Raw genomic sequence first — 15,646 nt, forward strand, 5'->3', positions numbered from 1 at the left:
AAGGAATTCCCCTACTTGTGAGAAGAGAACCAGATGGTAATGCAATATTTAAATGTTGGACTTCTGATGAATTTGGCCACTACGCTTTTATGTGTCCTAAAAGAGTGAAGAGGTACAAAAAGAATTTCAAGTCTAGAAAGCCTAGATAATGTTTTTCTACAAATGATGATGATGAAATAAATGAAAGAGTTCTAAGAGAAAGTGATGATGAGTTAGGATTTGTTTATATAAAAGAAGAATGTCCTAAAAAAGAAGTTAGATAGGAAAGCTGATTAGATCATAGATAGTGGTCATTCACATCATATGACTAGTGATTAAAATAAGTTTGTTGAATTCAATAGCTGTAATGGAGGATGTTAAAGTTGTAGCTTGAGTTAGATAAATTTGATCTGAGATTCATTACTGTTATTGGTAAATCATCATTTTCTATATATACATATTCATGTAATAATAATATATATTAGTATATATTATATTATGAAATATATGTATTAATTAAATGATGATTAAACCTTGGAGACATATCTCTTCATGAGACATGTCTCCTCCTCTCATATTTATATGAGATCCAAATCTGCATTTGGAAAATATCAATCACAATGGTCATATTATTACATTTTCCAAAAAGATCCATGTTACTTAACATGGCCAAGTTGTATATGTAAAGAAAGATAGTGAAGTAAGATGCAAATTAATATATTACCTTCCACAAAGATGCATATAGGAAGAATGAAACAACATATATATAATTGAAAAGATCAAATGTGGAACATTACTAGAGCATCAAACTTACGAACCTTATAACAATGATAGTAAAAGCTTCAACAAGACCACAAGTACCCAACCTACAAAATCAATATTGTCAAGAGAAATAATCAAATTAGAAAGCTTGTCCATACTTCATGTTTGTTGATAACTTGTGATAATTTCAATGAGGGGAGATCACGATGTCTCCTTAAAAGAAACTATTATTTGTAAACTTTATGCATATCCATTCCATGTGTATGAGACTGCAATATATTAAGATTAATATTGGAAGTTCATTGTTGGAAATAGAGGGAGGATTTTGACATAATTATATATATGGTAAAATATATGTACCTCTATGATGGGACCAAATTCTTATAATAGGAATTAAAAGTGATATGTTTGTGCCACTATAATTGAAGGGATCTAGTGGACATTTGATCAATTCATCTAATGAATAGTACATTGAAAAGAAGATTATTTCATTGTAGAACCTTGGTTGTTGCAATTATCAATACATAGAGTAGCCAATAAGTCATAAAACTATACCTGAAATGTATCACTCTTTGTAAATTGGGAAGTGATTGAGACATAGACCTACTACCAAGAGAAATATCATTGAATATAATTATTACTATTTCCAGATGAAAGGAGACTCTACACTAAAACCATTTCGGGCTTTGTGAATGGCTAAAGAAACAACCTAAGCTATAGTAAGATGCAGCGACTGAGAAAATGACATCTTGAATCACATGAGTTAGGAGAATATAAAGCAAATGGATTGGTGAGATAAAATTGTATATTTTCATAAATAATGAAATGATGATCGAGGCTATTTAGTTTCACATACCACCATGACAAAAGGTACTCCTTAAGAGGGGATACTTCCAGTGTGAATAGGTTGATGAATAAAAGAGAAGTCTATTCAACCATACTGCATAGTGATACAATGGAAATATATCAAATAGAAATGAGACATGTCAAATACAATCATAAATGTATTCATACCGATCACCATTCAAGAATTAAAAATATATAAGTGATCAACTCAATCAAAGTATATATCACTAGCATATATATGGAGAAGATTTGGTGTAGAAGGATTTGGACTTAATAGAAGATGAAAAGATATTAGTGCATCAAAAAGAGAGAAGAAGAGGAGTGTATAACACTAGTACATTTTGGGGGTCATTTTCGACCAAAAAATTTGATGACAGGTCAATTTGGCTTGTCAAATTCAATTTTAAAAAAAAAAAATGATCTTGATAACATCAAACTTTTGATGAGAGTTAAGTTTAGCAATGAAGTTTAGACATTTTAAAGGATATAAACAAAAAAAAGAAAACTAAAAATTCATTTATTCATGTGGAAAAGTGCGGGCATGCGAGAGGGAGGCTTCACGAATATTTTTACAGTACCATTGAAGGTATGAGATTTAAGAAAACAATTTTCTTAAGTGCATTCATCACATTGGTCACATTATCTAGGAGGAAATTAGTACTTCATGATTCATGCTATTTGCAACCCAAATGGATGGTCAAGACCATAACAAGGAACAAATGATCCACTAGCAAATGAGATAAGCCAAACTACTCGAGATGTGTGAAGTTCCTTCCCCTCTATTTGTCAAAAGTCTATTTACGTCAATCAATTAGAATACCTTTCAATAAATAGTAGGGCTATTCTTTGACTTGATTGGTTGGCCATATGTGTTCAACTGATACCACTTCAATTCAATAGGTTCTGCTTATTGCTTTTCTCCATAATATGTCTAGTCTTTTATGGAACCACATGATATGGATATGGACCCCAATGAAGAAGGAATGTCGTAGACCCCATGGATATTTAGGGCATTTTTGGTGATGCAAGTAGGCCACAAACCATGTTCTATGCAAAAACCCTAAGGAATCACCAATATGGTTTACAGATGTAATAAAAAACATTTCTCTCAACAACATGAATGATAGCAATGGGAAAAATAAACTCACCTTCAGGATTAACAATGATATTCTTAGATTTCAAAAATCACTCATTACATCTCTCAAATTTTACAATACGAACCGGCTATAAATCATACTTCACATCTACATTCTTTGACACATCAACAACCTTACTATAACACCTTTCTTGGAAATAATCCCTTTTTGTTTTATCTCTTATCAATGATACCCATAGAGTTGCATTTAAATCAATTCTGATTCTCTGAAGTACTATACTCTTGAAATTTGAAGTTTTAACTTAATACTTCTTCAGAAATATTTTATAGTATAAAAAAATCAACTCACATATTCTTTTTAGACACTCATACAATCTAAACAAAAATATAAAATATCACTGCTATCATATCTCTTAGTTTTTGTATCATTGACTCCATATACTTTGACTTTTCTTATTTACAAAGATACATAAAAAAATATAGTAATGGTCTTCCAAAATCTAGTATCTCACCTATTCTACTCATGTAAAGAGTTCTTCAACATCCCATGAATGACTCCAATCCTTCAAACACCATGCAGATTGTACTTGAGCCTTTGCCACATTTCTTGGATGTTCATTGACTATATTTTGCATGCAACAACAGATACTCATTAATTCTTGGTCCATTCCTTATTGGAATTAGGGTTATGGTGTAGATCCATAAGAAGGAAATTTCAAACAATAAAAAAAACCTTTAAACCTTCCTTAATCTTTACACAAGGAAAGCATGCAGCCACTATGGCACTTTTATTTCAAAGTGTGCAAAATTTACTGTTCACATAGTGAGTATTGAGATCAACCTTGGTAAAACTCCATTGATACTAGGTATCCATTTAACATAAGAATTATTTCTAGCCTCCATTTCCCTATATATGAAACTTAAGAATCATCACAACCATCAGATAAAGGAGAAGATATTAGTATTGCAGTTAAATACCAGTACACAACTAGATTATCAAAAAAAAAAAAGACTTTTATTATACAAAACCACACACACCATACCCTTCAACTTTCTTCTCTAAATCTCATTCTCTATTTTCTTTATCAGATTCATTGATTATGTAATAGAAGACCTTTCAAATCCCCAAAGAGTTCATTCAAGATGGTTAACCTTCCATTTTCTACAAAGCTATCATTTTGCAAAAAATGTTGACAACAACATTTTTTTGAAAACTTTACATTTTTAACATATTTTTTTGACAATTTTCCTCTTTTGCAAAGTCATACCTATTTGACACCATATATAGGTCCAACAAGCTTACAATTTTCATGTTTAATTCATTTTTGACCTTGCATGATATTTTAATACCCCTTAGGGCCTTTGACCAACTTTGAATGATCCTTGACCAACCTTCCATCAAAATTGTGATTACAAAACATATTATCATTAAAACTCGTTCTAGTAAAATATGAATTTGGATTTTAGTTAATAGGAGGTAGAGAATGATTCACATCCTTAAGTATAATTCATTCATTGTTTCTCTAGTAGTTTCTAACTTCAATCCCTAGTAAATTCTTGCATTTTTCTACATGTTGGAAGAAGATAAGATCTTCAAAAATAGGATTATCCATAATCCAACCATCATCCCTAAAAGCGATCCTCCTTCCATTACCAATATTCCATAACATGTTCTTATCTTTATGGATACTATTCCAGATCTAGTAACCATTAATCCAAACATCTAAATAGAGGTAATCCTCAAGGTTAAGAGCTACAAAAAAAATCTTTTTCTTAATTAGAGAGTTCCATTCTTTTTCCTCTTCAAATATTCTCTAAATTTTTTTAGATAGAAAAAAATTGTTAAGCATTTTGATAGTGTTGATGCCAATAAATCTCTTATTTGGTTTGTAGGCATTTTCCTAAGATAGTAACAAAAATGAGCCTTCTCCTTTGTGTCCATCCAAAGTAACTTCCCCAAGATTTTTCAGTTATGTTAGCATACTAAAAAAGAATAGAGAAAAGGCTTAATGCATAAGCATGCATATTCTAGTGAATAGACTTCGAAAGTTGGATTTTCTCAGCTTGACTAAAAAGGGCTCCTTTCTAACTAGTCAACTTGCTATTAATTTTGTCAATAATGGAATTGCAAAAAGAATTAAAAGGCTTGATCCCTAATGGGAGACCAAGATAGGAAAAAGGAAAAAAAGAAAATCCTTATCATCAAGGATTTTAGATATTCTTTTTTGTCTCTCTTTTGGATTATTGATAAAGAAAATGGAACTTTTGGTCCAATTCATAAGTTGGCCCATAGAGTTAAGTATAGGAAGAAAGAGAAATTTTAATTTTTTTTTTACCTCTTTGACAAAATCCATTTACATCATGGTAGTGTCATAAAAAAAATTCTTACAGGAATAAGGAGAAAAATTAGAAAAATGTTGGAGACGCTATATCTTTCCATCCTAAAAAAATTCTTCCAATATGTTTGCCCAAAGGTTTCACCATGATATAAAAAAAAGATAGGAGAAACGGTGTCACCTTTTTTGATACTACATGAAGCTTTGAAGAAATTAGAAGATATGCCATTCACAAACACAATAGTAGATGAAATAAACAAAATAAGTTCATACTCAAGTTGATAGTGGTGCACATGAGATATCTATACATGTAAACTCCAACCCTTTCCTAGGTTGAAGAATATTCATTTATAGGCTATATTTCTTGACCTCAGATATTCATCCCTACTTGTTTGATCAAAATAAAACTCTAATTGTTGACCTTCCAAATTACAAAAAAAGTTACTCAACAACAATATTTGTTGCATGACAAATTTTTGTCAATTTTTGCAACTTTTCCATATTTCTAATCAAATGACTTCCAATGCCTTCCAAGGTGATAAAATTACATATGCAAATGTATGTATGTATGTAAGTATTTATGTGTATAAATATGTATGTATGTATATATTTATGTAGGTATATATGTATGTAACTTTATCCTGTGTAACTATAAGTTTCAAGTAGTACAAACCAAAATAGTTTCTTATAATTCTATGGTTCTCTTTGTAAGTTTATAAAATTGAAGTTTAAAAATTAATTGAATTTATGTACATCTTTTTCAAGTTTGATATTTCTCTTTTTCCTGACTCACAGTCCAAGAATAATTTTTCAAAACACATACTGACCAATTGGAGATTGAGCCAAAAGAGCCAAAAAAATGATTGTGCACGATAATCATCTTTTTACATTCTTTTTGGCACAATTATTCTTACATTTTATGATTTTTTGTGAGAGCAAAATTCCAAACTAATCAAGTAGGTGATCCAAAATTAAATCATAATTGGTTGAGGCATGTTTAAATACCTTATTGCACATGTTATTGAATGTTTCTTGAATTTTTAGGGTAGTAACTCCTTACACTCAACTCTTCACTAAAGTTATTCTCACTGCCACAATGACATTACCTCTAAACCATGCAAAGGATGTTGAAATCATTTCCAACCTAAAAACACTCTTATAACTTAAGAAATGGAAAATAAAATGTAGATGCAATACATGACAAAATGCACAACTTGTAGTCTTTATATATAGAGAGAGATCTTTCTTAAGTTTCTTATTACATATTAGCACAATAGAAAAATTGTTCAAATTGCATACATATTCTAGAATCCAAATAAAAATAAAATAAAATTCACTCAACCAATGCTAAGTGACAAGCCATAACCTAGTTAAATTGGTGTAGTTGTTGATTAGTTGGGTTGATTACAAATTCCTATAGAACTATCATCAGATTAGGTGCAATAAAATGAACAATTAGTTGTTCCCAACTAGCATTAACTTGACTGGTCTATTTAGACCCATTGATTATTCTCACAAGCTTTTAAATAGAACTATATAAGGAGTGAGTTAGGATGTATATAGGTTAACCTTACATTAAATATAAACTACAACACAAAGATTGCACTAGGTTATTACAAGATTGTAATTATAGGAAACTACCTAATTTTCCCAAGTGGGTGTATGATGGTGAAGAGCCATATTAGGTGAGTAAAGCTCTCTAGTAGTTATAGGAATACTACTACATCAAAACAATTAGAAACTAGAACTATATATTCATTAGAGTGAGTAGTTCAAGGGTCTTGATCTCATGTATAAGGGTATGTAGGCATCCTTGTAGGTGGAGTATGCCTCCAATGTACAAATGCCTTGGACATAGTTAGGTAGTACTTAACCATGTATGTATGTAATTATTTTCTACTCAATACTTCCATCCACATGGATGGTGGGGGGGAGGGGGGGTGGGTGGGGCTAAGTTGAGCTTGCACCTTTGATAATACTTTATTTTCATTATTTTTGCTCTCTAAATCAATGGTATATAACTTTATCACTTGTAACTATAATTTTCAAATAGTACAAACCACAATAGTTTCGTATAATTCTATGGTTCTCTTTGTAAGTTTATAAAATTGAAGTTTAAAAATTAATTGCATTTATGTACATCTTTTTCAAGTCTAATATTTCTCTTTTTCTTAACTCACAATCCAAGAATAAATTTTCAAAACACATACTGACCAGTTAAAGATTGAGTCAAAAAATTGTAAGAATGATTGTGCCAAAAGAGCTAAAAAATTGATTCTGTAAAATAATCATCTTTTTACGATAATCATTTTTTAAAGTTCTTTTTGTCATAGTTGTTCTTACATTTTATGATTTTTGGTGAGAGAAAAATTCCAAACTAATCATTTAGGTGAACCAAAATTAAATCATAATTGGTTGAGGCATGTTTAAATACCTTATTTTACATGTTACTGAATGTTTCTTGAATATTTATTGGATGTCTGGAAACTGCACTGTAGATATTGCATTTGTTTGGTTGTTGGCATTAATAAAAGAAATATATTATCACATTCCACAGTAAATTACACTTATTTATTTATTTGTATTTATCTGCTCGTTTGCTGACAATAGTAAAATAATTTCTAATAATTTATTGTATAATTGTGTGTGGCATGTGAGAACGAGTACCATTTAATTGCATCGAGGTCAACAATTCTAAACTTTGACCACATTAAATAACTAGTTTTCCCATCAAATCTCAACAACCTCATGTTCTTTGACATTAAAATCCATAAACAATAGAACAACTCCATTTCACATGCTATGAAATTCTATCTATATAATTGATTGCTTCCCTTTTTTTTTTCCTAAGGTGTGTTATAATTTTCTTCCTTCTTGTTTATTGTTCTTCCTCTAAATATAGTTAACATCTTCACAATTCCACTCTATCCTGATTGAGGGCAATGATGAGAAGAGATTCTAAAGCTAATACATTTCAATTGGTTTTTGTTTGCTTATTGTGACTTATTGCTAACATAGTTGATCTATATTTTTATTACTGCCTTTGTTTATATATTTATTATCCCATAATAACTTCATTAAAGTTGACTTTAATATTTCTCTAACAATAGATCTTTTGTGTACCTCATTAATATGTATACTTTATTTGTTTTTGTATTTTTTTTTAGTTGTCTTGGAGACATAGCAATTGTGAGATTGACATGTTGATTGGAGTATTGAATGCTCTCTCAAATTATCATTCACATGCTAATTTGGATACTCTTTCTTGCATAGCTCCCTTAGAGTCCTTTTTGTATCAATTTAAAACTCCTTCTTAGTATATACCATTGCTGCCTTCAATTTAGCTCATCCTATATTTCCAACTTCATAGGTGCTAAGCTTTTTGCTTATTCACATACATGTTCAAATTTATTATAATGCCTTAGTTTATGTCACTTGTATCTATTCATAGTGATAGAAGCAACATAATACATGCTGTAATGGATGGTAATTATTTATTCTCTTGTTTGAAAGAATTCTTGTGTGCTTAATCTTTTCTTTGTCATTCCTTGTCTTTGTAGTTGTCTTATACTTAGTTTTTCTGATATTTTTGTTTAGTAGTGCATATGTTTGTTATATCTTGTGAATAGCTAATAATACAACTCCTATTATATCTTTCATTTTTAAAGGATAGATAAAATATATGAAACTTCAAATAATTCACCATTCTCTACTCTTTACTTAAACTCGGCTTTTGAGTTAACAGGAACAAGTTTTATTTAATGGTTTGTGAAATTAACTACATATGTAGAGTTTCTATTGTTCTATTTATATGATAACTTTTTTTTCATCTCATTATTGTGGAATTCAATTCTATTTATAGAGGAAGAAAATAAAGAGCTAGGGCATGTTACACTAAATATTTTGTAATAAATTTGTGGCAAGTGGTGCCAAATTGATCTTATTCTTAGTACATTTATATGACATTAGATTCTATTTTTGTGAAGTAATTATCAAGTTACATTTTTTCAAGTTGCTTTCACCTTGAGCTCCACAATGGTTTGGCAAAGAATGATTTCTTATTTTGTTTAAAAGATAATACGTAATGAATAGTACAAATAATACACATAATAAGAATAAGTTTAGCAAATCAAGACCAATAATGCTGTCTAAATAATAAATTTAAATTATTAAAGACATCCATTTTTAGCCAAAGATTGTGTGATAGGCCGAGGAAATGGGATTTTCTTAGAAAATGCATATAATTTTTGAACAATCCTATCCATGTCAATGTCACTAGTTGAAACCTCTTGAACCAAATCAACATGCCCCAACTTCTCCTGCCTTAAGTGTTCAATATTAATAATGGGTAAACAATTCAGTGTCTTGGTAATAAACTCAATTTCATCCCTTTCCACATCCTTGACCACCAAAATCTTTTCCTTGGATATATAATGCAGTGAAAGATCAGTGATGCCATCTCATAGAATATTCTTCTGGATAAATAACAAATTGCATCTAGTGGCTTTTATCTTCTTTATCATACATAGAATATGATTCCTCTTCTCCTTCAAAATCCTATCCATTATTGTATAATCAAAGACCACAATGTTCAATGCCTTTCTTGGGAGGCAAAATTTGGAACTCTATTATGCAAATCTTCACATTCTCAATCCTGATGGGGCCTCCAGCCATATGGCTTTCCTTCTTATCAAACAAAAAAGCCTTAACAATCTCTATATCATCAATAGTCCCACCCAATTTTTGTAAAACATTGATGTCCCTCAAATCCACAATGTTAGTCTTTGTAGGGTCAACAACATCCAAGATGATGTCAACAATAAGTGGGGCCAATAAGGTAGAATACTAGCTGACAACCATACTGTTCAAAAAAGTGCTTGCACTTTTCACCAAAGAGTCATGATCTATCAATTCAACAAGAATAGTCATGGCAGTTTAAACCTTGATGAGCTTCTCAAAGGCCCTATGAAAGTCCTTTGACATAATGGTAGGATGAACACCCTTAGCTACCAAATTCATGCATTATTTAAGAATCACATCGATGATGACAACAAATATTGTCATGCCATCACCAACAGCAATAACCTTAGATTTCAAATGCTCTACAAGAATTTTAGCTCACTGATGCTACCTATTGGTGCTGCACTATAGTTGCCATTTTGACCTTCTAAAAATTCTCTGTGTTGTCTACTTTGTCTCTCAAAACTATAGCAAAAAATTAGTAGATTGAATACCCTCTAATGAAACTTTGAGTGTCAGATCAAATCCCTCTCACTCAAACAAGTTCATTCTTACTTCTTGTTGTAGTCACTAGTGGGTCCAAAGACTATATGATGAGCCCAAGTAAAGATGACGACTCCAATATAGAGCCCATCCACAAGAAAGAAAACATAAATTGCTAAGAGTCGACTCCAATATGAGAAAGACAAAGATAACTAAAATCTCTAGCTAGCACTCCACTCAACAGAGAATGGAAGATGATAGAGGAGTGGAAGGGAAATTGATAGTCCAAAACAAAAAAATAAAATGAAGACACATAATGGAACTTAATATGTACCAATATGATTCAAAATGCGCCGAAGGCATATTGTGACCCAATCAATTTTTTTTGCAAACTCTAGTTGTTGTCACAATTTTGATGTAGTTTACCATTGATGTTATAAAAGACTCATTGAATTATCTCTATCTGGTATCAAAAGTTTGACAAGGTTTATCATGGATGGTTTAACATACCCATCGAATCATCTTTGGTTGGCGTCAATAGTTTGAAATTTTGAATTAGTTGTTTGGTGCCAGCATGTGACATAGATGGGATGATTTTCAACATAAATTTCCATTCATACATCAAGGCCTATGGAATGTGTCAAAATTTCAATGCAATTATAGTGAAAAGAATTTTGACATTTAACTATCAAAATTTTGACCAGAACTATGCCAAAAAATAGTCCAAATTTACTAGTTTAAGAATAGGGAACAAGGAACAATTTTTGTGTGTGATCAATGATTCAACACAAAAGATGAAGGAGAAATAAATGACATAGAGAACCCTTATGATGACATCAGTGGATAATGTGGACATTGCAGAGAAGACAAATAAGAGAAAATATGTGATTTCAATCTCACTAGTGGAACATCAATGTAACAAAATATATTTGGATTACTTATACCACCTGTACAGAATCAGGTATGTCAGATATTAAATAAGGGAATGTCTCATTGCGTTATATTCTATACTAGACACTCCACATTCTCTTATACAAACAGGTTAAAGAAGTCAAAAGGAAGTTGGAGGTAAGTATTTTTACATATCTTAATTTTTAAAACTTCCATGTGAATATGATACTTACGAAAATATAGATTGGGAATTGGTTAGGATTGATTAGTGATAAAGAACAGATTACGAAATATAGGTTCCTCACTATTTTTATATAAATTTCTTAATCAAAGTTAAATATTTGATAAGGAAATAATATGTTTGAGGGACATATATTAAAATATGTAAATAGAAGATTGAGTATATATTATATATTCAAAGTATACATTTATTCTATAATGTTTTTGAAGAATCTAATATTATAATGTTAATCATGAGAAATATATTTATGTTACTATTAGTAACATACATGATTATATATATGAGATAGACTACTAACATTCCTATTTGAACTATAAGTATTGTTTTCCTTTGTTTTCTTCCTTCAAAAATATTATTGCAAGAAGAGGGAGATTGATATTTAGAGGGAGACTAACATTTCATTTGAGAAAACCTTGAAAGAGAAGGAGGAGATAGAGAATATGATTTAGTCAACCTTTAGTGATCTTGGCCCTATTGATTTGGAGGGAGTAAACCATGTTGTGATGGATTCATTGATGATATAAATTTGGAATAAACAGATTGTACGATGTGTGTAATATGGGTTTAATCAAAAGATAAAATAAATACCTTTGCATGAACAAAGAAAAATTGAGTTGTTGTGAGACATCAATGAAGCCTTTAAGAATTCATTTGAACCATCTTTGAGTCTCTCTTTGATGAATGAAACTCAATATATGAGTTTTAGATTCATTCATTTGGCACAATCATACTCAATCAAGATATTGGTATATTGTGGACAAGTTTGAGAAAATAGAAGGACATGCTTGATTCTATTGTTAAACTAAAATGAGTATTTGGGCCTTCAATGATCGAAAAGAGAAAGTTGGAACTTAGAAAGGAGTTGTCATTTTTGATACAAAATTGTACAAGAATGAGTGGAAATTTTACATTGTGGGGGGAGTAATAGTCAATGTTCCACTCCCACTTGAACCTTATTTAGAGAGGATATGTTCCATTCACAAATAATCTAAGAAAATAATTTATAAATCTTTATATGCAGATAAGTGTTCTTATCTTTTCATTTACCTACGTTATGTAGCCTCTCTCTTATTTATAATTCTATACATACTATAAGGGTTATTTTTCTTGATGTTGTTATGATTATGTCATGAAAGCAAATGATCTTATCAATAGTTGGATCTGTTATCACAACATACTATATTAAGTTGTTGTCCTAGAGTACTGAAAGTTATGATAATGAACAAAAGGTAACTATTGTAAGGTGACAATCTTATCAATAGTTGACCTATCTCCCAACAGCAAAATGCGTTGGAGAAAGTGTTATGATGGTTCTTCAGGTGAGATTTTTTTGGACGCCTTGATGACCATTTATCATGGTTCTTCAAACTGAATTTTTCCTTACACCTTGATAATCAACTCATCATGGTTCTTCGAGCTGGATTTTTTTGGACACCATGAAAATCAATTTATTATGGTTCTTTGGACTGGATCTTTTTGGAGACCATACTTAAATCTATCATAGACCACACTTAAGGTGGTATTCAAATCTTGTATTATAATTGCTGAAATTCTCTCCTTGCTAAAGAGGGAGTGTTGAGAAATTTAGCCTCATAGTGAATCAAAGAAAATCCCATATGTAATATATGTTATTATATATATGTATGTTGATATCCTTATATATATCATTCCATGAATATCATATTGAGTCGATACTTTTTTCATATACTTGAAAGCACAATGTGTTCTACAAATTCTCCCTAGCTAAGAGGGAGTGTTAAAGTTGTAGCTTCAGTAAGATAAATTCAATCTAAGATTCATTGTTGTTATTGGTAAATTATCATTTTCTATATATACATATTCATGTAATAATAATATATATTATAGTATATAGTATATATAATATAGTATATAACATATATATATTATAACACACACACACACACACACACACATACATATATCTATATATACATATATATGTATATATATACATATATATACATATATGTATATATATACAAATATATGTATATATACATATATGTATATACATATATATATATATATGTATATATATGTATATGTATATGTATATATATGTATATGTATATGTATATATATACATATATATGTATATGTATATATATGTATATATACATATACATATACATATATATACATATATATGTATATACATATATGTATATATACATATATGTATATATACATATATATGTATATATAGATATATGTATATATATATGTATATATATGTATATATATATATATATATATATATATATATATATATATATATATGTACACACACACACACATTATACTAATTGTTATTATGAAATATATGCATTAATTAAATGATGATTAAACCTTGGAGACATATCTCTTCATGAGACATGTCTCCTCCTCTCATATTTATATGAGATCCAAATCTACATTTGGAAAATATCAATCAAAATGGTCATATTATTACATGTGTAGAAAAGATCCAAGTTACTTAACAAGGAAATGGTTAGAGTTGGGAACTATGTGTCTTGACATATTAAGGGAATAGGATCTATAACTCTTGATGGTAAAACTAGCACAAATGATGTTTATTTTGTTGATGGATCGAAACATAATATTCTAAGTGTTGGACAATTCACTGACAAGGGATATCATTTATAGTTTATAGAGAAGACATGTATCATCATGGATAAGAATGGTGATATTATTAGTATTGGCACAAGATCAAGAGATAATGTTTCTTAGTTTAATCCTATAAAGATGACATGCTTGGTTGATAAAGTTGATAACAACTAGTTATGGCATAAAATATTATTCATATTAATTTTGATAATATTGTGAAAGTGAGCAGTACACTTCTTGTTAGGGATTTGCTTAAAATGTGAAACCTATTAATGGTGTATGTAAGGAATGTGTTATGGCTAAAAAAAGAAATTTTATTTTCCTAGAAAGAAGTTCACTACAACAATGAAGTTGGAGATAGTTTGAGTGGTCCTACAAAGACAAGATGACTCTATGGTGAAAGCTACTTTACGATTCTTGTTGATGATTTTAGTAGTATGATGTGGGTAGCATTTCTTAGAGAGAAATATGTGTTGGAAATATAAGAGGAGTTTTTGAGATAGGAGGGGTGAATTAGTAACTACTAAAATAAATCCTAGATCCCTTAGATGTTAAAAAAAATCAAAACATTGACTAAAATCTATTCTGTTGTAACTCAACAAACACACATTCACTCAACTTACACTAGAAAATGCTATAACTCTGTAAATACTGAAATAACTTGGCAATGTTAGGAATAAGGTGTCTCAACCTTGGATAATTCCTATTCTTATTATTTGTTTTACAAATGTATTTTTTGAAAATAATGTATTCAAGTGTGAGTGTACATGTCTAGTTGGCATGTTGATGTGTCACTCCACTTGTATGTGTCAGCATATTGAATTGTGTGTAAGGAGATCATGGCTCAAATGGTTATGATAGATTCCTATGACATGCAAGAGCTATCTTTAGAAGATTCAATGATAGGTGAAGATGTGAAGACATGTGGAAATTGATCATTGAGTATTGTACACTTGAGTCTCCAATTCATGCACAGGGGTTGGGATTGACCCAAAAAAAAATTTGGGTTCCTATTTTTCCAAAGAATGGTAAAACCCTAATATGGTTGTTCTTTGGAAGTTTCCCTAAAAGGGAAAACCCATGAAACAAGTATATTTTTAGGGTTGCAAAGTGGAGAGTAGGAAAGTGTATTGTTGGTATGGTATGTTGCTACTAGATTAGTCTTGTGTCATTGTTCTCCTTATTTGTTGTAACCTTCTATGTTGAAGATAATACATTGTGTAGGTTTTGGAGGGGTGGCATTATTTTATTGAAAGGTTTTTCCCCACTGACATATCTTTGTGTTTATGTATTTTCTTTCTCTATTTATTTTCTATATCCATGGTTGACTGAAATATTATTGTTTACATAAAATAAAATTTAAAATTGTAAGGATTTAATAGGAATTTGTAGAATACTTTCCTTAAGGGATTAGTGTAGGAAGTTGTTTCCACAACTTAAGTTTCCTTACAAGTGGTATTAGAACTTGATCAAATTTTGATCCTTGTTGTTGGGTAGGGTTTTTTGTGCAGAGCATTCTAAATCTTATTTGCAGATTAAGATGACAAGTTAATCATATGAAAATATGGAGGTGGAGAAATTTAATGGTAGTAATTTTGAGTTATGCAAACTCCAAGTGGAAGAATTTCCTGAAGATCGTGATCT

This window comes from Cupressus sempervirens, chromosome 7, assembly GCF_028749045.1.
Source record: "Cupressus sempervirens isolate cs-2001-9-10 chromosome 7, ASM2874904v1, whole genome shotgun sequence".
NCBI lineage: Eukaryota > Viridiplantae > Streptophyta > Pinopsida > Cupressales > Cupressaceae > Cupressus > Cupressus sempervirens.